General features: G+C 45.5%; 1 long non-coding RNA gene across 1 annotated transcript; it reads right to left on the bottom strand.

Annotated features, from left to right (window-relative positions):
• Positions 1 to 302: 302 nt before the first annotated feature.
• LOC123477997 (uncharacterized) lies at positions 303 to 26,171 on the bottom strand. The gene is made up of 3 exons (XR_006653090.1): positions 26,066 to 26,171; positions 8,666 to 8,731; positions 303 to 425 (listed from the first exon to the last, which is right to left on the bottom strand). It is a non-coding gene; the product is annotated as an uncharacterized lncRNA (long non-coding RNA).
• Between the last annotated feature and the right edge of the window lie 1,734 nt (positions 26,172 to 27,905).

Below are 27,905 nucleotides of genomic sequence, written 5' to 3' on the forward strand. Positions count from 1 at the left end.
GCCTGGAAATGCACAGCTTCATCTCAAACCTAAATACAAGGAAATCTCAGCCATGCCTTTTCCCAGGACACTTTAATTAACTTTGCTGGGAAAGTTCTAAATGTCTCACTCTCTTAATCTTCACTTTCAGGATATTAACTGGGCAAAATGTAAAGATAACACTTAGAATTTACCCTGAAGGGGAAGGAGCAAAAACCTGGAAAAGAACAGAAATATTATAAGGGTATTTTTTTCACCCTCTGTGTTTTTACCTCTTGTCACCCTTACTCAGTTTGGACAGCTGGCAGCATGGGGAGTCCCCAGTGTTCATGGTGATGACACCTGTCCTGCCTTAGCTGGGGCCCTCTCCGACAAACAAGCAGGGGCTGGGCTGGCCCTCCTCGCCAGGCAGGTGCAGCCTCCATTTTCAGGTCCAGCTGGCTCAGCTGAAATTTTTAAAACACTGAATATTTACTCTGTTTTTTAAATTTTTTTATTTTTATTCAGTTACATTGTCTGCATTTTCTCCCCATCCCTCCACCCCACCCCAGCCAGTCCCACCTCCCTCCCCCACCTCTACCCTCCCCCTTGATTTTGTCCTTGTGTCCTTTATAGTAGTAACTCCTGTAGACCCCTCTCCCCACTATCCCCACCCCACTCCCCTCTGGCTATTGTTACATTGTTCTTTCAATGTCTCTGGTTTTATTTTGTTTGCTTTTTTCTTTTGTTGATTGTGTTCCAGTTAAAGGTGAGATGATATGGTATTTGTCCCTCACTGCCTGGCTTATTTCACTTAGCATAATTCTCTCCAGTTTCATCCATGCCATTGCAAAGGATATAAGCTCCTTCTTTCTCTCCACTGCGTAGAAGGGATTATACCCTAAGAACCCTGAAACACCAATCCAAAAGAACCTATGCACCCCAATGTTCATAGCAGCGCAATTTACAATAGCCAAGTACTGGAAGCAACCTAAGTGCCCATCAGCAAATGAGTGGGTCCAAAAACTATGGTACATTTACACAATGGAATTCTATGCAGCAGAGAGAAAGAAGGAGCTTATACCCTTTGCAATGGCATGGATGGAACTGGAGAGCATTATGCTACGTGAAATATTTACTCTTTTTAACATAACATTTTATCAATTATTAAAATAATAACATGTGTCAATTACATATAATTTTATTTTTTAAATTATATATAATTTTTAAAGTACAAAAGTATGCAAAGAAAAATAGAAACCATGCATATCCTCATCTAACAGTGGTAACTATTATTAATGTTTTATTACATTTTCTTTCATTTTTTCCTCTACATAGATTTCCCAGATAGTTATTACATATGGTGTGTAGTTGTTCATCCTCCTTTATTATAATTTACAGTACAGAATAAAATTGCTGATGTTATCAAGTAAATTTCAAAATAATCTAGTTTAAAGACTGAGTAATATTTTGTATGTTGTCTTAGACTGTTCGGACTGCTCTAACAGAACCCCCTAGGCTGGGCAACTTAAACAACAAACATTTATTTATCGCAGTTCTGGAGGCTGGAAGTCCAAGGGCAGAACACCAGCATGGTCGGGTCCTAGTGAAGACCTACGCCATGTTTTACAGACTGCTGTCGTCTTCTTAGAAGGGCATATATAATCCCATCATGACCCGATTACCTCCCACAGGCCCCATCTGCCGACACCATTCTACTGGGCTAGAGTTTCAACATGTGAAGGGGGAGGGGCTGGTGAACATGCAGTCCACAACGGATGGCTAGGCCTCCATGTACTTAAGCATTCCCCTATTATTGAACATTTGGGTTTTTCTAATTTTCCTTAATATGAACAAGATGGCAGGGAATACCTTCACTCATAGTTCTTCTAACTCGATGATAAATTTGTTAGAACAAATTCCTCGAAGCGGTTCCAAATGTAAAGTTTTACTTTGGACCTTGACAAATTGCTATCTAAAAAAGATTGTACTGATTTACATCCGCCCCCTCTCTCCCACAGAGCGCAGGCCTGCCCATTTTACAGAGCCTGGCTCACCCTGAGCATTGAGAGGCACTTCTGTCTCTGTCAATGCCATTTGGTTGTTGTTCGGGCGGACGTGTCTTTGTTCCATGAGAGCGAACGGCTTTCCACACGCTGCAGGCCACTCCGCTCCCTTCCTGCTGAACTGTCTGTTCCTGCAGTTTGGCAGCTACACTTTCTTCCAAACTTTTGTTTGTCTCCTGAGGATCGCAAAACTTTGTACAACTTTCTTCCAATTCACTGAGTGTTTTCAGGTGCTTGGTTGCTTTTAAAGAAGTGAGTGATTCCAAAAATGTCATTTCAGTTTGGTTTTTGACAGAGAAAAGCTACACACTCCGTTGAATGCTGCCCAGACTGTTTTCCAAAACCATAACTAAAGTAATCTTAATTGTCTCTCTGAATCTATTAAAATACACAGTAGCCTACCGCTTGCAGTTCATAAGTGCAAACCTCTTGGAAACACATTTCTTTTGTTGGCCTCTCTAGGCCTAATTAGAACTATATGATCCTTTTTAGGTGCTAGGAAGAGTGAGAAAAAACCAGCATGGTGAAGCATAGGCCTTTTGACGTGAGTTTTCAACTTGACAAGAAGCCCAGAAATGGTTACTACAAATGTGTTCTCGAATGCCTTGGTGCTTTCCCACAGTTTCTATGGTGGGTAATGATGAGATCATTTCCATGCTTGGGCACGCCTTGCACTGGCTCCCAGAAGTTAGTGGTCCCAAAGGAGGTACTAAGAACCCCATGGGAGTGAAGAGCAGAGAATCATTCTCCATTGCAAGTTGACCAGTAGTCGCAAGTAGTATTTGTTCAGTATTTCCCACTTTACAAAGCACTTTCTCAAACATAATCTCATTGGATATTCACAACAACCAAACGGGGGGGTTGATACCCTCACCCGCATTTTGCAGGGGTAGTTCAATGACTCGCTCCAGGTCGCAGAGCTAAGCTAAGAAGTGGTAGTTGGTGCTCCAACTGCTGGCTTCTGTCTATAGATGTTTCCAACTATGTTCTCCTGCCATGCTGGTGCTGTGTTCACTTAGCATCCTTTAGGAATGTTACAGGATCATGAAGCAAAAATAGAAAAAAGAACAACAAAATACACAAACACACACACGAGACACAACCCTCAGCACTGTCTTACTCAATGGTCTGGAGAGAAAAAAGTGAAAAGGCAGTTACATTCTTGGTCTTTGCACATGCCTCTCATTCTATGATTGTATTTTAGATTACTCTCTGGGATATAATGGATTTGTTTTATTTGGTAGTGCTAGAATTATTCAGTTAAGTTTGTACCACTTTGCATGCTTCCTAACATTGAAAGATAAAATATCTTTCATAAGCAAATTAAAACATTTTTCAAATGTAAACATTACTCTTCAGACATTTGAAAGCAACCAACAACATTTATGGTAATAAAAAAACAACACAAAATTGACAGTCTATCTTTAAGCTGCCATTGGGTGATTTCAAACTCTTATAAACAAAAGATAACATACAGAGAATTATGAAATTTAGATTTACATTCACACCGCATTTTCATTAGCAATAAGTGAGAATGGCTATAATCTAGGTTCATAGATCTATCTTTGTTGATTTAATAGATATTGCGTTTGACTTTTCATTTAGGGTACTTAACTCATCCCACTCCCTTGCGTCGCCACCTTTTAAGCAAGTTTGATTAAACTTCTGAGCTTGTATGCCACTGAGGTCTGATTAATACAGTATCTCAGAAAATGTGTTGACCAAGAAGAAAATGAGAAAGTCAGTCTCTTGATTATCTATAACTGACTTTTATAACTAATCACCATATAAACCAACTTTATGATTACAATTTTCTCAACTAATTCTAGTTATGGGGTTAAGGGTTTGTATTTTTGAAAAACGTATTCTGTATACTTGTTTACCATGATTATATCCCTTATTCTGAATCAAATGTTTATGGGGAGAAAAGGGAATGAAGAAGGCTATCTTCATCAGTCCAAGAAGTATAATGATTTGATTTCTTGGGACCTGTCTCACTTGTTATCCCTATTTTTAGTCTGTAAAAGTTATCACCTATAGTGAAATATAAGTTTTTCTCACTTCACTTCTGACAATATTTAGTTCCCATCCTGCTAATCTGTAATCAAATAGCCACATTAACAGGTCACTTCACCCAGCATGGAAGGGGGAGGGAGATATGTTTTAAATCTTTTGACATTATTTAGCAAAACGTATAGCACACATCTGCATTTTTTAGTAAAAAATCTGAATAGTTGTTATAAGTAATGTAACATTTCAACTTAATGACTCAGGCAACCTATAAGTAAACTCACTATGAACATGTTTCAAAGATTTGCTAGCAAGCCAGTGACATGAAACTCAGAGCATACTTTTCCAAAAACATAACCTTATATTTGGAGGATAGCCTTCTAGGCCAATCCTCTAAGTCTCCTCTACCCACAAGGAAGTGTATTTCAGTCCAACTGGTTGCTCCGGCCATTCAAAGGCCTGAGCGCCAGCTTCCTGGACCCCCATGATAATAGTTAAAACTCAAGTCCCATCATTAGTCAGATAGGTGATCTCATTTTACTCTACTGTAAAATGGATATATTGATACCTCCCCTTCTAAGGAAAAAATGAAATAATGGAAGCAAAGCACCTGATACAGGGCTTGGCACAGAATAAATAGTGGTAATGACTATGAGGGCAATGATGACAGAGACTTTTGAGTTTCAGGGCCCTCTGAAGCCAAGGTAAAGGCAGGTCTAGGAAGTCTCTTGTACCAGGTATGTGTTTACATTACATCTACTGAGAAAATGCATGGTGAGTGTATTAGTTTCCTAGGGCTTCTGTTACACAGTGCTGGGTGACCTAAAGCAATGGCAACTTATTGGAGTCTGGACACCGGACGTCAAAAATCAAGGTGTCGGCAGGGTTGGTTCCTTCTGAGGGCTGCGAGGGAGAGTCTGCTCTGTGTCTCTCCCAGCTCCTGGCGCCTGCAGGCCCCTTGGCCTGTAGCTGGCGTTCTCCCTGCGTCTTCACAGAGCCCTCCCTCTGTGCACATCTCTCTGTCCAAATTTCTCTTTTTTATAAGGACACAGTCAAATTAAATTAAGGCCTGAGTGAATGGCCTTAACTGGATCTTTGCAATGACCCTATTTCCAAATAAGGTCACACTGTCACAGGTACTGGGAGTTAGGACTTCAACATCTTTTTTAGGGAATACAGTGCAACCCTTAACAGCGACTGTTTCACCGAGCATCTCCCTGGAAATGCCGTGACAGGCAGAGCAAAGGAGTGGGGGCAGAAGCCTCAGCACCTCCGGGTCCGCAGATGGAAGGACAGGGGCTGTGGGCGGAGAGCAGCAGCTCTGGACCGCTCGCGAGTCACAAAGGCAAACCCATGAACTGTCTTTGCTTCTCAGAGGTGAGGCAGATTACCCAGCGTTTTACCCAAACAGATGTCCAAATGTAAGCCTCGCACTTCTCTTTTCTTCAGGGTTTGCCTTGTCTCAGGTAATTAGATTACCTCCCTTCCTGACCTAATAAGCATCTTAAGAAAATAGTTATTCTTTCTGGCTATTAGGGTCCCAGACGAAATCACTGAATTATTTAGTTCCTCGCAAAGGCTTTGCAACACCTGGGACTTCATCCATTCCTCAAAACTCCTCAAAGTGAAGTGAATTTTCTATTTAGTTCAATGCTTAAAACAAGCACGAGCCTCCTAGCACTTTCAGAGGGTGAGGTAATCATGAACTCTAACAAATGACATTAGGGCGTCCCAGTTCTCCCAAAGTCAGGAATCAGGGCACTAAACAGCACGCCTGACCTCTGGAAGGAAAGCCAACCCCCCCTGGTGACTAATTTACAACCAGGAAGTAATTTCTCCACTGGGAGGCCGTGAGTCAACACAGTTCCTTCTTGGTGTTCTCCCAGGGCTGTGGTGACTCGGGCAGGGGTGATCCAGGTTCACTCTTCCTGCAGACAGAACACACCCCGCCCCCGCCCCAACCCCTGGGCTCCAGCCCAGGGTCTGCGGGAGGAGATTCTTCTCTACAACTGCTCAGTTACTCAGGGTAAAACTCTGGGTCTTCACACATCACATCTAGCTAGTTTGAAGCAATAGTTCAAGTGAAAAAAAAGTTCAAGTCTCCAACGAGCTGGTGGATAAAGAAGCAAGAGCAATGGTTGACCAGCCGAGGAACAGGCCTTGGCTGGCTCAGTTCTCCCCTCTGGCCCAGGGGCCCCCTCTCCTCCTTCAGGCTTGGCTGGAATGTCTCAATTGTGAGAGGTTCCATGACCACCCCCGTCTTCGTGACTCTTCCTTACATCATTCTCGCTAGTTCCTTCACAGTGCTACTATCCACAATTATTTTATAGGTTTACTTGGTCTATTGTCTCCCTATGAATATAAACTTCAGAAGACCAAGAGCCTTGCCATCCTCCTCTCTGTTTTAGCCCCATGTCTGATGTTGTGCCTGGCACAGAGAAGATGTTCAATAAATATGTGTTGAATGAGTAACGGTCTAAACGACAAGCAGGTGAACCTATACCCTCTAAACCGCTGTTGACCAGTGTTCAAGGTGTAGTGCCTATCGTAGGCTTGATTGAGCAATAAAATATTGACCTGCAAAATATTACTTTCCTGAATAGTCACTCTGGCCTAAATAAGCAATAGGAGCCCTGAGGAATTATCCCGCGAGGCTGATTTAGCAGAATCATTGGCACTTGGGTACAATTTTAGAGACTAATGTCCTCAGCACAGATGCTATTTTTAAGAACTTAACACCAGGAAAACCCTTCTGGGGATAGCGCTGTGGGAACGAGGCCCCTTTCATGTCATGGGTGATGTATGAACTGATGGCTCATGAAAGGTGAAGCTCAGACTGAGTTATCGGACTTTTTCCTTCTGAGTTATAGCTCAGCGAGCAGACTTGACCGATTACAGTCACTGACAAGAGCTGAGCAGTCTGTGAGCTTGTTTATATTACCAAAGAAAAGTGACAATGTGGCCCAATTTAGTGCCTCCAGCCCGACATAACTAAACACATGCTCCGTCAAGTCCAAGTTGAGGTTCGCCTTAGCTGAACTGGATTTATGGGAAACAAATTCCAAAGAGAGCCAACCAGTCTATGGTGCTTATCTGGGGCCAAATTACTTTAAAAGTCACAAATTAGGACCCTCTAAAGCTTAATGAGAAGAAATCTCCTTCGATGGCGCAGCTAGGCTTCTGGCCCCTGGAGCTGGTGCGTGTTGGGTAAGGCTGTTTGCGGTAGGAAGGGAAGTTCAGAGGGTCACCCAGAGCTACCTCACCAGCAACCACCTCCCAGAGGCAGAAAGGCTCAATAACTCAAGAGTCCAGGAGGGCTTCTGCTCAGCTGTGGACTTTTAATGACAACATTCATCATCAAGGGTTTTAAGGACAAAGATCTTCTAGAAAAGGCAAGTTTACCCACTCTGTGGGTAGGCCCAGCGATGGGCCCAAAACACGGGACTTCCTCCCCTGAGAGCAAAAATAAATACTTGGGGGAAAGAAACTGCACAAAAGATGTCGATCTTTTTCTTCTTTTTATGGCTACAACTTCTGTGTTAAAGAAAGTAGGAAAAGTTCTAGAGAAATCTGCCTCCCACCCGTTTGCAGAAATAAACTGTGAGGGGTGCCCAGGGGAGCGGCATCTCTGCACCCATCTTCTCGCAGAGCAGTGTTCCTGAACCCCAGTGGGCGAGGTGGGGTCCCGGGGCTTAGCCACTGCTGCAGACCCTCTCCCTCCCTGGAGAGATGCAAAATGGTTTTGGGGGTCAATGCACCCCACTCTAAACCTATTTGTAGACCCTCTAGAGATCCCCGTGTTAATGGAACAAAAGTGCCCCACAGTTGGGTCAAAACTGGAGGACGTTTTTAAGAAGTGATTTTACAGAGAGAAGGGAAGAAAGACTTGCTCGGTTTTGTCTTCTTCAAATGCCAGGGCCCAAGCCCCAGTACAAAAGTTAAGCACATGCCGTTGACACATAGGAATCACCTTAACAAAGGGGAACCTGGAGAACCTCCCCCATTGTTTGGCTGCTAGTACAAGGTCCAGTCGCTGTGGTCCACTTCCCTCTTTTTGTGACTCAGCAAGGTTTCTGGCTAAAAATAATAGGCACAACAGGCATGGAATTGGCGTTTTCTGCTGTAAGCTTTAGAGACGGATATTGTTACTGCTCCACTACAGATGAAGCTACAGACTCTGGGGGGGGGGGGTGCATTTTTAACACCCTCTACAGTCATTATTTCATAAAATTTTTACAGTGCTAAGAGATATGTGTTAATATGCCAACTTTATTAACGATGAACTGAATGTAGAAAGTTTAGAGGATTATCTGTCATGCGGCTAGTAAGTGACAGAGCTAGAAGCTGAACCCAAAAGTGGCTGACTTCTAAGTCCCTGAATGAGCTGCAACACCTAGCTGAGGGGCTGGTCTTCTGCTCGGATGGGCAAGTTCCCACCCCAGATCACATCCCCAGATGCCCAACCCGCCTGTTGTGTGTCCTCCGGGAGTGTCACCTCTCTCTGAGGGCCATCTGATCATCACATCAGCCATATATTATGTCATTCACTGTGAATGAACACCCTGTGAGAAGGTCTCGGCAGCTCCATTCCACAACAAGGAAACTCGGCTTGGAGAGATAAAGCCACTTACTCAAGGTCACACAGCTGGGCCTCTATCTCCCAAACTTGTATTCTTTCCATCATTATCATGCAGCTCCTGCAAGAAATCAAGGAACCCCTATGAGTAGCCAATCCCTTTAATGAGCATTAATCACGTGTTTGCTAGCTGGGGGCTGGTGTTTCAGGTCTGTGCTAGACTCCATGCCATGCACCCCTGCATATACAAGGCCCCAATTCTGAGATGCTCGGGTGTTTGCTCCCCCAAAGAGTGACCAAATTAGAATGTGCTGGCCCCCTTTATCTCAGAAGGACTAAGAGCATATTGAGCCTCTGAAAAGTGAGCCTTCAGTGCTCAAGTTGTGGCTGATTTCGCACAGCCACCTGCCAGATGACATCCAAAGTTGCAGCTCCTAAAGGCAGAGCCACAGAAGGCCTTTTGCTGGACTTCCCTGGTCTTTGCTCCCAGGTCTGTCTGGTAGACCACGGGAAAGGGTAGTCCAGAGTGGTGGTTGGGAGACTAGATTTGACACCAAATTGCCTGGCTCTACCTTCTAGAAGCTTAGTCACCTTGAGCAAGTTCCTTAACCTCTCTGTGCCTCCGCTTCCTCAACTATACAGAGGGATAGATACCTCACTGGGTTTTTAGAACGATTATAGGAGTTAACAGTTGTGAAGTACTTAGGGAGTGCAGGGGAAGGGTTGGTTAAATAAAATGTGCATCAGCCTGGGACAAGCTGCTATGGCAGTGTGAATATGTGTTACTGTTGGAATACGTCCATCAGTTGTCAAGAGCTCTCTTCACTCCTAGAGGGCAAGAATTGGCGCCTACAGAAGCAGAGGCCCTATGCTTTCTCAGACCTTCTGAAACACAGCCCAGGGAAGCTCGCTTTTCCCCTGGGCCAAGCAGTCAGCTCGAATCTCAGCCCTGGTCATTGATTCCAAAGAGTCAGTTCATCCCAAGCACCCCCTCATTCTAAGCCCCACAAACCCCTTATCTTGAGAGAAAACTGAGGAGACTCAAGCCCTGGTGGGCTCTGAAGCCGTGGTTTCAGGGACTGCCTGGGAGGTGTGTAGATTCTGGGCGACCTGCATGGGGTCCCTGGAAAGGCTGGGGGCCTAACCTTTCACAGAAGCCCTGTCTCCTCCCTCAGCACATCTGTTCCTTTTCTCGCTGACAGGCCTTATCCCACACAGGGGCAGGACGACCTGTGGGAGTGCTCTGAGCCCACAGCAGGGAGCAAAGGAGCATTTCTACACTGTTGCAGAGAAAGGCAGCTGCCAGATGAACAGCTTCTCATCACCCCCACCCGCCCCCACCTCGCCACTCCTGAACGTTGTTCCACTGTGGAGCATGGAGCCTGAGCTGGTTCCACTGACACCAGGATCCAGGAGGGGAAAGGGAGCCATTTCTTCTTGTGAATGGGCAGAGGCCAGGAGGCAAAACATTTCTCCCAACTGAGTTTGACACCAACCACCAGGGCTCAGACGCGATCTTTGCAGCCATGGTCTCTGCACAGCCCATGCACAGGGAGAAGAAAAGGATGAACTACTACTCCCATAATTCCTAGGTCTGAAGGACACATCTCCCAGAGCTTCTTCAGGGTTTCCTTTTCTTTTTTAAAATTGTGATAAAATACACATAGCATAAAATTTACCATCTTAGCCATTTTTAAGTGTACAGTCTGGTGGCATCAAATCCCTTTCCCATTGTTGTGCACTCATCACTGTTAGGTAGCAGCCAGGAATGGGCGGCTGGAGGGGAACTGAAGCAGGGCCCTGCCCCTACAATCTAATAAAGAACTTAAAACAGGAGGCTAGAAACAAAAAAAAAGGGAGACATGTCTCACTTGTTGACCCAGCAGTCCTGAGTCGGGACCAGTAAGATTGCCAGGAGTTCCGAACATCACAGGCAAAACTATGATAGTGTATGGGGGGTGGCAGGGGGGCAGCAGGGGGAGGGGGCAGTCCTTGAAATTCTGTGTGCATCGTCTCCACTAGCTGGGAAATAAAACCTTTAAAACTGTGTGTTGATCCCAAGGTGTGGAGAGAGGGAGGAGCAGGGGAAATCTAGAATCTGACAAAAGTATATAACCCCTGAGCCCCAAAAGTGAGCGCCCTCAGATTAGCTGAGTGCCCACTTGTAGCCAGGTGCTCAAGTGTGTAGAACACAGTTACTAACGACTTTATTTCCTCTATACATGGGGCATTCAGACCAGCTGGGTGCCAGCCTGTAGTTTCCTGCTCACGCGTGCTTCATAAATAAATGTGCTATCTCAGTTCCACTGTATGTGTTTGTCTCTCACCTGGATTCTTCTCTTGTGAGCAAGGCAAGAACCCAGGAGGGGAAGCTCCTTGACTTGGGTCTCCTGATAATATCACCACCATCCATTTCCAGAATTCTTTACATCATCCCCAGCTGAAACTCTGCACCCATTAAATAATAACTCCCCATTCTTCTCTCCCCACACTCCACACTGGAATTCCTGGCAACCACCAAGAACTGCCTCTACTGTTTGCCTCTATGAATTTGATTGCTGTATGTACCTCATATAAGTAGAATCATAAAACATCAGTCTTTCTGTGACTGGCTTATTTCACTTAGTATAACGCCCTCAAGATTCATCCACGGCATAGCATATGTCAGAATTTCCTACCTTTTTAAGGCTGAACTGTGTGTATACACCACATCACTTTTAACCATTCATCCATCGATGAACATTTGATTTGCTTCCACCTTTTCCCTATTGTGAATTATGTTGGTATGAACATTCATATACAAAAATCTGTTCAAGTTCCTGCTTTCGATTCCCTTGGCTGTATTCAGAGGTGGAATTGCTAAATCGTATGTTAATTCTACGTTGAATTTTTTTGAGAGCCCTCTGTGCTGTTTCCCACAGCAGCTGCACCATTTACATTCCTGCCAACAGTGACACCGGGCTTTGCAGCTCACCCTGCCTTCGCCTCCGGCACTCCCCCATCATCGTCACCCTGCCCCAAACCAGCTTCTCCACTCCTGTCCTTGCAGGGACGGTGTCATATTGTGCAAAGAGCAAAATGTCTTTTCGATCAAATAAATCTAGATTTGAAATCCTTTTCTTTAGGAAACTCAATCTCTCTGTGATTCCTTCTTAATAAAAGTGCAAGAAATATTGCTCTATCTTCCAGTACCAAAAACCACTTGAATATAAGCTCTGTGTAGGCAGAGTGTGCTTTGCCTGTTTGTTTGATCCTCCACCCCAAGCCCCCCACCTCTCGTTCATCAGGTCAGAACATGGAACAACCAGCCAGGTGTACAGTAGGCACTAAATAAAAATGTTTCAAATAAACAAACTCTATGTGTCAGAACCACAGGCTCCTTAAACGTTTTTCTTAACTCTGACGTCACATATCAGCATAAAGCACTCTAAAAAAGACCTCTGAAATTCTATCCTGTATCCTCAAACACCAGAAACTTTACAAAAATGGTATGTTGTACAACATTTCTAGAAGGTTGGTTTTTAAAAAAGCCAAGATTTCACCAAGATAACACAATCGATCATACCTACCACGCAGTAAGTGCTGTAAAGGACACGAAAGAAATAATACAATCAATGATTTCTACTCACAGGAAATTTAACCTGGTGGGTTGGGCAAGAATAAGTCCATGGAATAACATACGACCACACAAGATGGCAAATCCTGCCCGAGAAGTTTGAGGAAAGAAAAGGCAAAGCCTTTGAATGGGTCTCTTTTTTTAAAAGTTGTGCACTATGTCTAACCTCCCCATAGTATTCTGCTCTTCCCAGGTTACAAATGAGAGAAATAGCACTCAAGAGAGGCGGAAGAACTCCCCAAGGAGATGCAGCAAGCAAGCACCATAGCTGGAATCGGATCCCACATGAGGACCGCCCCCTTGCCGGTGTTCTTTAAGAGGTTTCCCCTGTGAAGGCTGGACGGGGAGGGCCTGTTGAGCGTGGCAGGGAAGGGCAGACTGGCGAAGGCACAGCGTGACAAAACCAGGAGACAGGCTGCACGAAGGGCTCGTACCGAAAAGCAGGGAAGGCTCAGGCTGTCCTGATGGAGGGGTCCTCTGATTTTCAAAGGTTTTAAGTCAGGTGGAACTTAACTATTTCTCTCTCCTTTCAGCCCCAGTCCCCCCCTCCCCCTGCAACATGTTCATAACAGCAAAATGCTGAGGGAGTAGACAGAGAGGAGTGGGTTTTGAAGGGGAGAAACATTAGGCCTGTTATCTGCAGCAAAGCCAGGGGGCAGGCACAGATGGGAGGACGGTGTGGACAGGTTCACCAGACACCACGCTGTCCCACGTGGCTCCCCGAGGTTGGACTCAGCCTGCCAACCAGACTTCACGGGGAGGTGTTACCGGCCCCCTTCCCAGCTGATTCTTGGCTCTGATTGCAAAACCAGCAGTGACAGGCTGGGCGCCCCTGAGACAGCTACTTACACTCCCTCATTCATCCTTTTTTAAAGGAAGAATTTGAGAAAAAGAAAGTAAGTAGCATGAAAACCCACACAGGTATTTCATCAGCTCTTTCCTCTCAACATTTCCCTTTGGTTACATTCTTTTTTTTTCTTTTATTGCTCTTTTTCGATTTATGGTACTTTCCACATGCTAAGCGTCACTTTGCTCCTATGAAGTTCAAATGCAAAAGTGAGTTTTCGTTTTCCTAAGAAGACATACTGATGAAAATCTTGAAGGTTCAAATTCAACATCCAGATGAGGTTTCAAATCAGTACTTAATTTCTGGTCTCTGCAGACCTACATTGGCAAACTGCCTGTTGGAAAAAGACTCGTTCACCTCTCTAGCCATTTGCTTGTTCCACAAGTATTCAGTGAGCATCTACTTTGCGCCAGGCACTGTCTGAGGTCTGGAGGCACAATGGTGATATGACTCCCGCTCTGCTGGAGCTTAGCCTAATTGCTGGTAGAAAGAAATAAAAAACAATGACACAACTGCTCTGGGAGGATAATTTTTTTAAGGTATGTCAACACATAGGAGAAATTCCTATTTTTATCCTAGATGTCAGATTGAAGTATTGTCCTCAGTTCTCTAATGCTCCCTGCATCCACGCTCTGGCCGTGGCTTTATCATGGGTGTTCGTTGGCTTTGGTTGCCCATGTGACTTGCTTTCGCCAGTGGCGTGTGGGCAGAAGTGATAGCATGCCAGTTCTGAGCCTAGGACTTAACAAGTGTCACATATTTCCACACACCTTCTTGCACCCCCGCAACCTCTAAGAGAAAAACATGCCCTGGCTCTTTCATTGGTCCAAAGGAGACGTGAGGCCCATGCAGTAGACCCACTGGTCGGCAGCGAGAGGCAGAGCCACTGAGCCGGCCCAGCTATTAGCCAAAGCCTCATCAACCTATGGACCTGTGAGCAGCGATAAGTATTGGGTTACATCTCTGAGTTCTGGAGCAGTTTGTTATACAGCAACATCAAACCTTCACAGAAATCGGTACTGCAATACAATCTTAAAATATACGCTATTGGCTTTGGGCCTTGATGGCAGACAGAGGCTGAAAAACCATAGCAAGGAAACCGCTACAGAGACTGGGACATTGTTATACAGCAGTAAAACATCCGGTAAAACTGTCACCTGAGGTAACTTGGAAGATAGGAAATGTACCTAATGAACCTGAGACTTGGGCAAGAAGATTGGGAGGCAGAAGCTCACAACTGGCAGCTGCTCTCGGCTGCATGCGATACAAAACCACCGGGGAGGAACTGGCCTGCTGGCAAGCAGGACTCGGGATACATGAGAAAGCCCAGAACTGGCCGGGCTGGAAAGTAGGACTTTTTCCCAGACGTTCCAGTCAATAAAGGTCTCAAATACGAGATGGCCTGGAGACAAAGATCAAGCCAAAGGTATGGCCATCAAGAGAGGCTTGAAAACAAAGCCCAATCCCTGCACTGCAGTTCAGCCAAGTCCTCAGGGTAATGACCAAACTCTAAAAGAAACAGGGTGGCCTCTGGGACAGTGTTCTCAAACCTCAGCATGTTTCAGAACCGCCAGCGGTGTGGGGCGGGGGTATGTTAACAAGGGTACCTGGCCACCAGCTCCAGAGGTTCTGAGTCACAGCCTGCGGAGGGGCCCAAGAACTTGTATTTTGAACAGACTCCAGGTGATGGTGACGCTGCATCTTTGAGTAGCCCTGTTCTAGGAGGAGATCTTTTTGGCCAGACAACCAGGTTCCCAGCAAACGCAAGGGCGTGGTTGCTCAGTGGCCTGATTGCCCAAACAGCCCAGACGGACAGCAAGCATATCAGGAGACCAGGAGACGGGGAGAGTGGAGGGAGAGAGAGAGGCACCTACCGAGTGAATTTTGACACATGGGTGGACTAGAATAAAATACATTTTTAAAAACATCATGAGATTTTTTTCAATTCTATTTATTTTTGCCTTGTTTATAAGAGAGATATGAGCTAAGAAATTGTGCCCTTAAATGTAAGTTAATGGGAATGGAAAGAATTTGGTTATAGCCGTGTCCTTTGATTCTTTGAACTTCTTCTGAGGTAAATGCAAAAATCACAGAGTTAGCGGTTATCAAAGCTGAGTTTAAAAGTCCTATCCATTGAAAACCCAATTAAATCCTGTTGCAATTTTCTTAAATGTAACGAATTAGAAACTATCAGACTTGCATAAAGATTGTACCCTGGTATTAGTCACTCACTTTCTCAATGGTTGTGATATCTTCTAAAAAGAATATCTTAGGACTTATATGTCAACCCCTATTTATACACATTATACTAATTATAAAAATGTTTTCACTGCAGGACACCTTGTGTAATCTGACATACTTGAAAAGATTGGGGGAAATGAATATATAAATTTCAATACACTACTGCCAAGATAATATTTGTTACAGATTATTTTATTAGATTTAGTTTTATAGAACATTTTTTCCCATAATTGCTCCAACTGAAGCAATCAAACCCTTCAACATATATGAATAAACAAAGTGTGGTACCTCCATACAATGGGATATTATCAGCAATAAAAAGAAATGAGTTATTAAGCCATGAAAACACATGGATGAACCTTAAATGCATATGACTAAGTGAAAGAAGCCAGTCTGAAAAGGCTACTCAATAGTAATTCCAACTCTACGACATTCTGGAAAAGGCAAAACTATGGAGACAAGAAAAAAATCAGTGGTTGTCAAGTGTCCAGAGAGAGGGAGGGAGGAATGAAAAGGTGAAGCAGAGGGGATTTTTAGGGCAGTGAAACTATTCCATATGATACTGTAATGGTAGATAAATGACCTTATACATTTGCCCATAGAACCATATGACTTAAAAGTGAACTCTAAGGTTCTGGGTGGCCCACAAGCCACAGGAAAGTATTTCTCACAGTTCCGGAGGCTGGGAAGCTAGCCTGCCACCGCTCCCTTCCATATCCCTTCCTTGACACAGCTGCCTCCCTCACTCTTGCTGGGCTCTGGGAACACGATGTCCCCCACGGTCCCTCAGCCAATGAGAGGTATTGGTGGACCAGTGTTCCTGCTCTCTGTGTGCCTCTCTCTCCTTGTTTCCTTGGCCCTGCCAACACCCCCAAAATAGTCCCCCCATTAAACTCTTTTTTCCAAACCATCTGGGGTGAAATTAGTACCATACAGATGCAAAAGTTGGAGGGTGTAAGAAGACTGATAGGAAAACGTTGTTTCATTTGAAGTGTGGAGTCAGAGGAGAGCGCTACAGATGAACCACCAGAAAGACGAACAAGCGGGTCCTAGCGCACATTATGCCTGGAACATCACTGGAGCCCAAAATGACAAAGCTGCAGCTGTCCTACTTTGGGCACCTCCTGGGAAGGCAGGGTTCTTTGGGAAAAAAAGAATAATGCTAGGAAAACAGAAGGCAGCAGGAAAAGAGGAAGACCAAATAGGAGGTGAATTGATGCCATGAAAAAAGCCATAGGCAGGAGTCTGCAGGAGCAGAGCAGGGCTGCCGAGGACAGGACACTGGGGACCTCGCTCAGTCACAGGGTCACCAGGAGTCAGAGCCGACTCAATGGCATGTACACACATGTCAAGCCCAACTAATAGAGTTGCCTTAACCAAGGTGGTGGTGGTGGGAACAGACAAAGGAAACAGAGAGAGAGATACTTAGGAGATGAACGTGGACACAGCATGGACCAGGGAAGGAAGCACAGGGACAGGAAAAGCTGTGGATGACTGAGTATTTAGCCTAGACCCCTGGGTGGATGGGGACGCCATTTCTACCATTAACTTCGCACTGCATCTTGATGCTGGTGGACTTAGGACAAACCCCAACTACAGTGACCGTTGCTGGAACACTAGCAAAACTTGCTTTTTTGCTGGCGTGGTACAGTCACTTTTAAAACATGGAGTTCCATGATTCATTTTACTTAAGAGTAACTCTCCAGGCCTATTTAAAAGGTTTCTAAAAACATCTGTGCTCGATTAAACAACAGATACCACTTACAGGCCATGTCTGTTTTCAAGGGTTTCATAGCAGTAATTAATCAGGCAAATGAAAAAGCACAGACCTCATCTTTTTATCCAATTAGCAGAAACCTCTGTAAGTCTAGGGCACCAAACTGTTTGGTTTTGTTGAAATGCCTTGTGATGAGTGACTGGCTTTATATCTTGGAAAATATCAATATTTACTTTAAACTTACAGCTAAATGAAAGAAAAACAGAATTTATTAGTCAACTGTCACAGAATACAGAGAGCGCCTGTTATTGGGTGGCTACCGCCGGGCACCGCCAGGGAGGAGCTGGACACCCACGACTTCGTGCTCCCCACAGCTGGGACATTGCAGGCTGCCTCTTTGTGATTTTTCTTCTCGTCCCCACACATCATCCGCCCGCGATGGGCTGGTGTCCGCTTTGACACCTTTGCCCGCAGCCCCCAGGCTGTCCTCCTGGCTCCCTAGCCTGTCTACGCCCCTCGGTCCCTTAAACATATCACTCTGAACACCACTGTCGGGAAACCCTGCCAGATCACCACTGCTTGCGTTTTCTGCCTTTGCTCTGCGGCAGGAAGAGCTGTCCTCAGACTGACTTCGAACGACCAGGATATCCAGGTAATTACAACGGTATGGTCCAACGAAGTCAGCTGCGGGTTCCTTGTTGCCCATGTCCCCATTGACTTCCTGAAGGCACCAGCGACTCACTGAAGGCTGGTCCGGGAAGGAGTGGTGGACTACCACACCTGGAGACCGAGGTGCTCCGCGTGGGGCGGCAGAACCAGATCTCACCCTCAGGCTCCCAGTGCAAAGCTCTTTCCACTCAACTCTTGGACGGACGCGAATTGGCTGGGGCGGCACTTTCAGTCATTGCTCTGCCTCCCTCTCAGCTGACGGGTCAGCCACAGCGGGACTTCAGGGTGTGAATGAAGGACAAGCAAAAAAATACCATGACTACAAAAAATATCATGAATACTCAAAATAAAAGTTGTCTGATAGATATAACTGCACAAAAAGAGACAAATAATCACAAACCTAAGGAAAAAACCATTCATACGGACAAAATCCACTTCTTTTCATATTATAAAAGCACAACATGCTTACTGAGAAAAATAGAGAAGAAAATTAAAAAAAAACCATAATTGTATCACCCACAGACCTGTTAGCATTTTTGCCAAGGTTTGTTTTCTTTTTAATCCTTGCATGACAAAAAGTGTGTAACATTGTAAATAAAGGAGAAAAACAACATTTTAATTTTGAAGATCCTAAATGTATTAAAAATAATACTATATATACTCAGAAAGTTTAAAGTAGAATGACAGAAAAGAAAGCTAACATCCCAGCGTCAAGGACATAGGTAAATGGTTTCCCGTGAAGGAAGGAAGGGAGGTGCTTGCTAGTCTGTGTTCCTCGTGTGTGAGTCTGTAAACGTGTCCTTGAAGCCTGAAACACGTCCAGGGTGGTCACTCTGGCGTTCCGTGCACACGGCCCGTGGCTGGTCACGGCTGCGCACTTTGCCAGGGCCTTCGGATCTTCTGGAAAGCGGCCAGTGACCCCAGCTGATGGCCCAATGCCAGAGGACCATTCCCCATTCCCAGTCCCTGCTGGTGCCCTGTGGGCCTCAGGCCGGGTCACAGAAGAGCACAAGCTCCCCAGGAGGGCACTGGAGCGCTTGGGAGGTTTCCACGTTCTCGTCTCTAAACACCTGACTGAAGGAAAGCGCTGCTGGGCCAATCACCCATATCCCTGAAAAGACAGCCCCTCAACTGAGGCCTAAGCACCGGCCAGGTCCTGAGCAGTTGTGCTGACCACCCAAAAACACAGTGTCCCCAAGCTGAGGGAAGACATGTGGTCCCCTTAGCACAGCTGCCCAGATGCCAGTGAGTTTTTGGATCCCAAGCCCCTGTGGGAATTCAGCTCCTCCCCAGTCCCGGGCTCCCCACAGGTCGGGTGGGTAGGGTTGGGGCGGGGCGGGCAGGACGCCCACTTTCCCCGCTGAGGACGCCATGTGGGGTAGGGGCTGGGAGCAGTGGCTCTGGCACCCGACAACCTGGACACAGATCCTGGCTCTGCCAGTTAGTTGCTGTAGCACTGGGGGACGTTACTCAATCCCGCTCTGCCTCTGTTTCCCATCTGCAAAAGGGGCATGATAAAAGTACTAGTGGTTGTCGTCCCAGGGATGTGGTGACCATTCGAAGGGAGAGAGCACGGACAGTGTTGGCAGAGCACCCAGAGCCCATGATTTCTGGCTATTAAAGGAACGAAAAGGCACTCCCCCATTCTGCGCACACTCGCTCCACGTCCCCTCCCTCCAACGTACATGCACACTTTGTCTCTGACTCCACGAGATGGCTGAGATGCCAGACACAGGTCTCTCCCCCCAGGCACCCTGGCATCCAGGGCAGAATGCCACAGCATAGTGGGTAGGTGCGTGGGTGGGGTGGGGGTGTCTTCCTAGGCCCCAAAAGAGCCTTTCTTGTGCCAAGAGTGGCAGAATCTTTCACACACCCACAAGTAGTTCAACTGTTTCTCTCCCTCCCTCTCTCTTTTTCTGTCTCTCCCTCTCTCTACTGGATCTCAAACCAGTGGGCACAAGGCCCTCTCTCTCTTGGCTCCTCTGAGCAGCTCTCAGGGTCCCTCTGGATGAACTAGACCAGACACCCCGCCCCTGAAGCCAGGGCAGCCCTGGGGCCAGCTAGGCATCTCCATCCCACCGGCCCTGCAGTCAGGCCCTCTTCCCAGTGAGAACCGGCACCTGGTCACTGGAATGGACAGATGGGGCCCACACCATGCCATCCCCTTGGTTCTTCCTCCCTTCTCATGCTCACCAGCAACGTACCTAAAACTATCCCTCCCTTCCCCTTAAGCCCCCTGCAGAAGCAACATCAACCCAAAAAGGCTTAATGCATGTCAGTTCATGCAAATAGGTATTTGGGTGGCAGTAGGGAATGTCACCTACAAGTTAGAATTATCTAGAACGCCAGTCAGGGCCAGCCGGAATACACTAATAGTATACGTCATCTCATTTAATCTACCTGGCACCCTTATGAGTAACTTTTATTACTATCTCCATTTTACAGATGAGGAAACTAAAGACCAGAGAAGTTAAGTAACCTACCAAATGTCACACAGTGGTGAGTGGCAGGAAATATCATAGTCAGGCGTGTTTCACTGCAAAATGTATGTTCATAACCACTGGTAGGTACATCAGCGGTAACATGATCCAACGTCTCGGTGGTTCAAACAAGAGCTACTCAAAGCAATCAAATATTAAGATGTAATCAGATATTATCAAAGCACAGTTAAACAAAGAATTCTGTGAAGTAAATAAAATGTGAGTCAATATATTTATCAAAAGGGATCAAAGTGTAATTAGGATAAGTAATCAAATCAATCAAGTATTAATATGCATTAGCATTTTTAACTTCTAATTATAGGGCACATAATCAAAATATAATGGTGACAGAAGTCATAAGCCACTCTTTAAAGTTTCTCGTCTGAAAATTCAACTTTCTTATTCAACTAGAGCCAGATCCAAACCCTAATGCATCATTCAGGTACTGTTCAGAGTCCTTCCCCAATCCCACCAAGAGCCCTCTAATTAGGGTGCCTATGTAATTCAGCCTTTAAACCTGCGCATAAAAGGGGACTTTATTAATAATAACATCAGTCACTATGGCATAGGCAAGCATGGTTATATGGACACCTTACTGTGATCAGATCTGTTCCATTTCATCCCAAATTTACAAAAATGATTATTAGGTTCATATTTTTAATAAAACTATTGCTAGATATTAGAAATACAACAGCTAGTAAAATGTTATTCCTGGCCTCATATTTCCTACCAGAAAGAGACAGAGAGGTAGATACCGGGAAAGGAAGCTACAGCACAATAAGCTCGGCAAGGGACAGAATACAATGCTACGGAAACAAAGATAAAGAAAACTGTTGCAGTTACCTATCACACTACAAAACAGGCCCCCCAAAAACGTGGTGGCTTCGACACCACCGTTCTATTGTAGCTCCTGGTTTTGTAGGTCACAGATGCAGGCAGGGTCAGCTGGGGGGCTCTTCTGATACTCAGAGCACCGACCAACGTCACTCATTGGTTCCCATTTTGGGGGTGGGCTGGTCTGGAGGGTACAAGACAGTCCGATCCCGTGCGTGGCCCCTTGGCAGGGATGGCTTGGAGGCTGGGTCCAGCAGAGACTGCCACTGAAGCACCTACCTCCACCTGGCTTCTCCAGCATGGTGGCCTCGGGTACTTGGATTTCTTACATGGCAGCTCAGGGCTCCAAAAGCAGGCATTCCCGCAAATAAGGTGAGTGTTGCGTGACCTTTTATGGCCCAGCTTTAGAAGTCACAGAGGCTCACTTCCACCACGCTCTGTGGCTTGGAGCAGACGGGACAGCCTTGGCTACCCTTGGGGGTGACACAGCTCCCGGCTCTCTAGGGAGCAAGTGTCAGAGAATTTGCAGCCTTATTTTAAAATCACCAACAAAAATTATTACTCTTCAGTAATTTTTTCAAGTAGGATATATGAGTGGTGAACTCTCTTATTTTGCTTCTAAGTGCCTTAATTTTGTTTTTACTTCTGAAAGACAGTTGAGCTAAAGAAGTCTAGATGACTGTGATTTCAACTAGTTTATTTTAAATTGGAATATATTTATACCATCCATTCTAACAGGCCATCAATTGCACCATGAAGGAAAGAATGCATTCCAGTTCCAGAGATGTTAGTATGTTAAAATTTCATGTTTTAAAATTAATTAAACATAGCAGTAACATATTTTACTATATGGTACGGAAAAAGAATGAGCAATGGAACCAGGTGTAACTGAGTTCAAATCCAGACTTCGTCTCTTCCTATTTGTGACTTTGTGAAATTAAACTGACCTCTGTTCATTACATGTAAAACAAAGAAATTATCACTTATATTATGGGTTGGCAAGCTTTTCCTATAGAAGGTCTGATGATAAACATTTTTCAAGCTTTGCGGGCCATACAATCTCTGTTGAGACTACTAAATTCTGCTGTTGTAGCGCAAAAGTAGCCCTACATAATATGTATGCTGGTGCATAACATACAGCAGGTATCAAGAAAAGTATATTTCTCCCCTCTACAACCTTTTAAGCATTTATATGAAAGATACAAATAGCACGTACAATAATTTCCATGGATAAAGTGAGGGCAAAAGTCCCATTAAACAGCAGTAGGAATGAAAACTGTATACAGCTCCTCACACTTCCGATTTCTAAACATTAATCGCCAATAGTTGTAACTACATTTGCTGTAATACTAAAGAACTACATTTCCTAAAACCCAGACTCAGCGTCCTAACCTTTAGTATGATTCAGTGAGTAATGTCGCTTCCGTGTCCAAAACGCCAAGTCCCTGCGAAGGCACCGAAAGTATTTTGTGAATAGCACATGCTTACAAACATTTATCTGTGCTTTACCCTCGTACCAAACTGGAACACTACGTTGAGGCTCTGCAGCACAAAAACATGTTCTCCGCTGCCGACACCACACTGCAGATCCGCATCAGGCGAAAAGAGGAAGACGGTATATCCTACTTGAAAATAATTTCTAAAGAATAACGTATTCTTTTGGTAAAAAAAAAAAAAAAAAGAAAACTAAATACAGAAAGAAGGGCTGGGATGCAAGAAGCAACAACTTTTTCTAACACTTTCGTAGCTCTAAATAACCAAGGCCTGTAAAAACAGTAATAACAATAAAGTTTTCTTTACAAGGGACGAGGGTGTGGATTAGGAGGTAGGTTAGCACTGCGGCTGGTGTCCAGCCAGTCCCAGCACTGCCGCAGAACATGAGCTCTCTGCAGAGCCGCTGGCGTCCACCCCCGGGCCTGGGCCCCGCAGAAGGCCTCCAGGGCCTTGCTCTGTTCTGATTGGTTGGTGCTGCGCTTCTGTGAAAAATTTTGAATGCTAGGTGGACCCTATCAGATAAGAATATGTAAGGTGGTGGGTATAGTGTTTCTCAGGTTCTTTTATCATAAGAGTGAGGACAGAGATGTTGATTAATTGGACCATAAATCAAATGTGAGTATTAAAAATTTGAGTCACTCCTAATAAATTCCAATCTGTAGACCAATTTATTCCACAGAAATGGCAAGTGAACGGAGATTTATCTGTTTCAAATTAAAATACTTAAGCTATGATATATCATGTTCAAAATGATTTTTTATTTTAGGCTATTTTTTAGAATTAACTGATACTTATCAAGATTTTGTTATGTATTTAACTTAGCATTTATCTTTGACTGTTTTCTCCAAAAGTCTTACGTTTATTGTTATGAACTAATTAACGCACAGAAAGAAATCACATCCAGGATTCAGATCATAGCAATAAAATAAAAATATCTGTGAATTTACTGCCTCCAAAAAAACATTAAAAATAAAATAAAATCACTTCAAGAACCAAAGCCAGTCTTTGAGGATAAGGGAAGGGTTCTTTAGCTGAAGCATCAGCAGCTCAAAGACAGGAAAGAGAGACGAGCAGAGTTTTGCGAAGGCCCCTAACACAAAGGACAGCGTGTGTAATTCAGGGAAGCGACAGTAGTGATGTAGGGCATGAAAGGAGAGAGTGCAGAATGAATTCACACCGAAAGAGGTGCACGGCAGATGGTGACATTCAGTTCAGAATCTGGGGACACTGAGTCCAGATCTGGCGATGCCTGAGCTCCGGACCCGGCACGTAAAAGGCATTTGGTAAGTGGGGTGAACAAACAGATGAATGGAAGAATAAACTTGTCACAGAGTGGACAAAGAGTGGTGGTCTAGTGCAGTGCTTTCAGTTTTTGGAACAGACATCTCAGGGAGAAATGTATTTGACATCACAACCTGGTATTGCACACGCACGTGTGTGTGTGTGTGTGTGTGTGTGTGTGTGTGTGTGTGTGTAGGGAGGGGAGAGTGGAGGCAGAGTTACCACCGAGGATGAAACAGGGCATCTTCGGGGAGAGGAAGACCAGCAGATGATGAGGCAGTTCTGCCTCCTATGCTCAGTAACCTTCTCATCTCTTAGCAATGAAACTCCAACCTCTTCCTGGCCACCAGGTGATCCCCTTAGCACACCAGACTCTGAGGCCATCTCTTTGTCCCCCAACCCAGCAGGAGGGACCCTTGAGAGGTCTTCAGGCTTGAGGCCCACAGCTGGCACTGTTCCCTCCCACCCTTCCCTTCCTCCCTTCCTCTTTCTCTCCTTTGCCTCCTTCCAAGTTCCTACACTGACTGCTACTTTTACACAAACAACCCTGAATATGTAGCACTAAACTTGTTAAAATCAAGTCAGTTTCCCAACAACAGCCATTTGTGAAGCCCTCCCTGGCAGGTACGAGGCTGGGCTCGATGATAAACCTCATTCGTGCACCGCCTTTGCCATTTTTCTGTGTCTGTGAGCCACCACTATATTTTTCTTTATATCAACTAATTCTTAAACCTTGTTTCAGCCTCATCCTACACAGACACACCAGTGGAAGCAGAGATTTGGTGTGTAGGGGTACTTTCTTCTTACTACACAGTAAAATAAATATATTAAATATACAGGGTCCAGCACAAACATAGCCCCTTTTTATTATAAAATCTTTTACTATACAATCATAAGCATGTAATTCTGTAACATAACAATATCACACTCAAACACACCCTATGACATTTTAGGTGAAATGTTCAAATTAAAACTATAAATTATCACACCCACATTATTACCGTACCAACCACACTCACGCAGGCCTTACTTCTGCCAGACCTTGTATTCATAAAACATTATACTCTAAAAATAAATATATAAAAGGAATATATTTGTTAGCATGCTATTTAAAATCACCTCATTCAGTACAGATGGCGCATGCACCGTACGTTGAGGAATGCCGCTGAAAGAGAGGTTTTTCTGCAGTATAAAGCCTAGCCCTCGCTGTTGCAAAGCTGTAAGCTGGTGAGAGATGAAGGGAGAGAAAGATTTCCCAGGAAATGGATAGATCATGAACAAGGCAGACGAGAATTAAATACCAAAGTGTGTGGCCAGGGCAGGAAGGAAAGCGTGAGTCAGAAAAACAGAGAAGCCAGTAGGGAAGAGAAGGCTGGCCAGGAACAATGAGTGCACATGAAATATATTGATTTGGTGATACTTAAAATCCTGCAAGGCTCCCCAAAGCTCCAGGACAAATGGCAAACTTCTCAGCACACCTGCTCCCTCCTGGATGGCCTCTGCTCCCCCCGCCCTTGTGCTGTAATATCCCAGAACGCCCTCCATGGTCTCTTTTACCAGCTGTGTGCTGTTCCTGAAATACACCCCCTCTCCTTCAGTCTCCGGGAGGTCCACCCTCACTGTCCCTCTGCTTTCAAGGCTCTCCACTTCCTTCTTTAGCCCAACTCCTATCCAGTCTTTTAAACTCAGTTCAAACCCCCTCTTCTCTTAGGACCGCTTATCAGGTTTCACAGCGCCTTCATGCAAAGTCAGAGTCGATCCCTCTGGGAAAGGCGCAGACCAGCAGATGGAGGGACACAGCCCTCGGGGAGCAAAGGGCACTCAGTACCTCCGGCCTGGCACACTTGTGCGGTGCACACTCTGCACCACGCACGGGCAGGCTGCCTTCTCCCCACCACACAACCCAGGCAGAGCGCGCCGCGCTCCTATCTCCGGGCCCATTGCTTTATTCCTGGCCTCCAACAGACAGTCAACAACTGAATGGGACAGGGCCTCCTCTATCTCCGTATTTCCAGCGACTAAGAGAGTGCCTGCAAAGCCCGGTGCAGTAAATATTTGCTGGGCCAACAATGACCAACAAGTGCAAGTCGGAATGATTCAGAAAGCAGTGGGTGTTGGGAAACTTTGAGCAGAGGAAATGATATGAAATTGGAGTTTTAACTCAGCACTGTCCCATGTTGCCCAATGCGTAGGATGGTACTAACTCCTCATATAGTGGGCAGAAGGTACCTCCCAGTGGCCACGGAGTGCAATGAACAACAGCGACAAATCCTTACCCTCACAGGAGAATGGCCAGCCCTTCCCTCTCCTCCAAAGATCAGCAGTTGCTCCGGGCAGGGCCCCGGCCAGTCAGTTCCAGCCACGGCCCTGGAGCCAGCACCCGGTATTTGTTCTAGAAATACTGACTGAAAAATAAGTCAGGTGTGCACACCTTGCCTGTCTCTAAACAACAGGGGTGGGAGGACCTGGGTGTAATTCAGTTGACCCAACACTGATAAAGGTAACGTTTACACAATGACTCAGATATGCAAAAACTAAAAAAGCTATTTTGTCTTCTAAATGTTTGCATCATGATCTTCTAGAAAAGAAACTTAAACTTGCAAATGAGATGACTCACTCTCTTCTCATTTAAAGCAGACTCTGTTTGTTGAACCCAGTCTCCTGTGAGTAAAAATTCACTTGAGTCAAAGATCAGCTTTCCTTCATCAGGGCAGTTTCCCTTCTCCATACCCTCTGGAGCACCAGGGGAGGCGTCCCCACCGTCCTGATGGCCAGGCGCTGTCCCCACAGTCCCTCCTGGCTGGTGCTATGTCCCAGCGGGTCCTCACTGAGACAGAGCTTGTCCCACCTGGCTGTCTCGAGTCTCATATGGTGTGATCCCCACCTGATGCAGACTCATCCTGACCCCAGGCTCTCTCTCCTTCACACCTCAGAGGACTGACAGGTCCCTGCTTCTCAGGACTGTCACCTCCGTTCCTCACTCAGCCAGCTTCAAACCATGCCCTGAAGGGCTCCATGTCAAACCCAGGGCCTCCCCAAGGGGCGATAACGTTCTGTTATCCCTGAGAAACAAGGAACAGGCCCACTACACTAGGAGCCCCCAGGCCTCTCTGGGTTGTATTTTATGTCCCTTACCTCCTCCCCAGCACCCAGCACCCCCAGCCGGGGAGGGGAGCCAGGACCCTCCCTGGAATCTCAAGCTTCTCTTGTTCTCTCCCACCACTCTGCATCCCTGGTTTGCCCCCTACCCCTGGAAGCCTGGAGGAGACTTTGCTCACAGAATATCCTGAGTTGCCTCGGTCTTTGGTCTAAAATAAAACTGTTCGGATCACCAACTGGAATGCGTTCCTCTTTCTGCTCTTGATGTATAAAAGAAGCGTTTGTGGTTGACACATCTCTTTTCTTCTCTCAACAAAGTCTGTCTAGCAAGACTATTGTTAATTTATTGCAGAATTCAAGGCTCTGTTTGAAAGTCAAAGCTAAACAGATTCTTTATTGTTGCATTTTTGCTAGAATGCTTTTGGCGGAATGTGGGGAAGCCCCCATTCAAGGGAGTAAGAAAGAGACAAGGACACTCATATATTTCAACAAGTAGAACCCCTGCTACATCAGCAAATTTGACTCCGAAGCGTAAAAACCTCCTCCATCTGCTGCCTTCTGTAACCCTTGCTGAAAGGGTAAGAGGTCAGGGGACCCTAAACCACCATTCAGAGAAGATTGGACTAAATTCCTCTCAAGCAACTTCTCCCGGCTGGTCCACGACTAATCAGAAGTTCTCATGAGTAGCCACCAAAGACAGAAGTGAGAGCCAGATGACAGTGGACACTGGGTCCCCCAAATCAGGCAGAGTCGGGGTCAAAGTTGGCATCATGGCAAGAGAAAGCTGCAGACTGTGGCACCAGAACTGAAAGGAGCTGGAGGGAGAATGTGACACCTGCACCAAGAGAAGCGCAGCCTAAACCCCTTGGTCCTAGAGAGTAAGATGGGGCCTCACGGGCTCTGTAGTGACTTCCAGGTCCCTTAAAGCCTGGCTGCAGTTCCCGGTCTTGGTTTTCAAGATTCCCCCTCATGCCTTCCACAGAGCCCTGTGGATGAATTCGTGTCCCTTACCAAGAT

The sequence above is a fragment of the Desmodus rotundus genome, chromosome 4 (assembly GCF_022682495.2).
Source record: "Desmodus rotundus isolate HL8 chromosome 4, HLdesRot8A.1, whole genome shotgun sequence".
Taxonomy (NCBI): domain Eukaryota; kingdom Metazoa; phylum Chordata; class Mammalia; order Chiroptera; family Phyllostomidae; genus Desmodus; species Desmodus rotundus.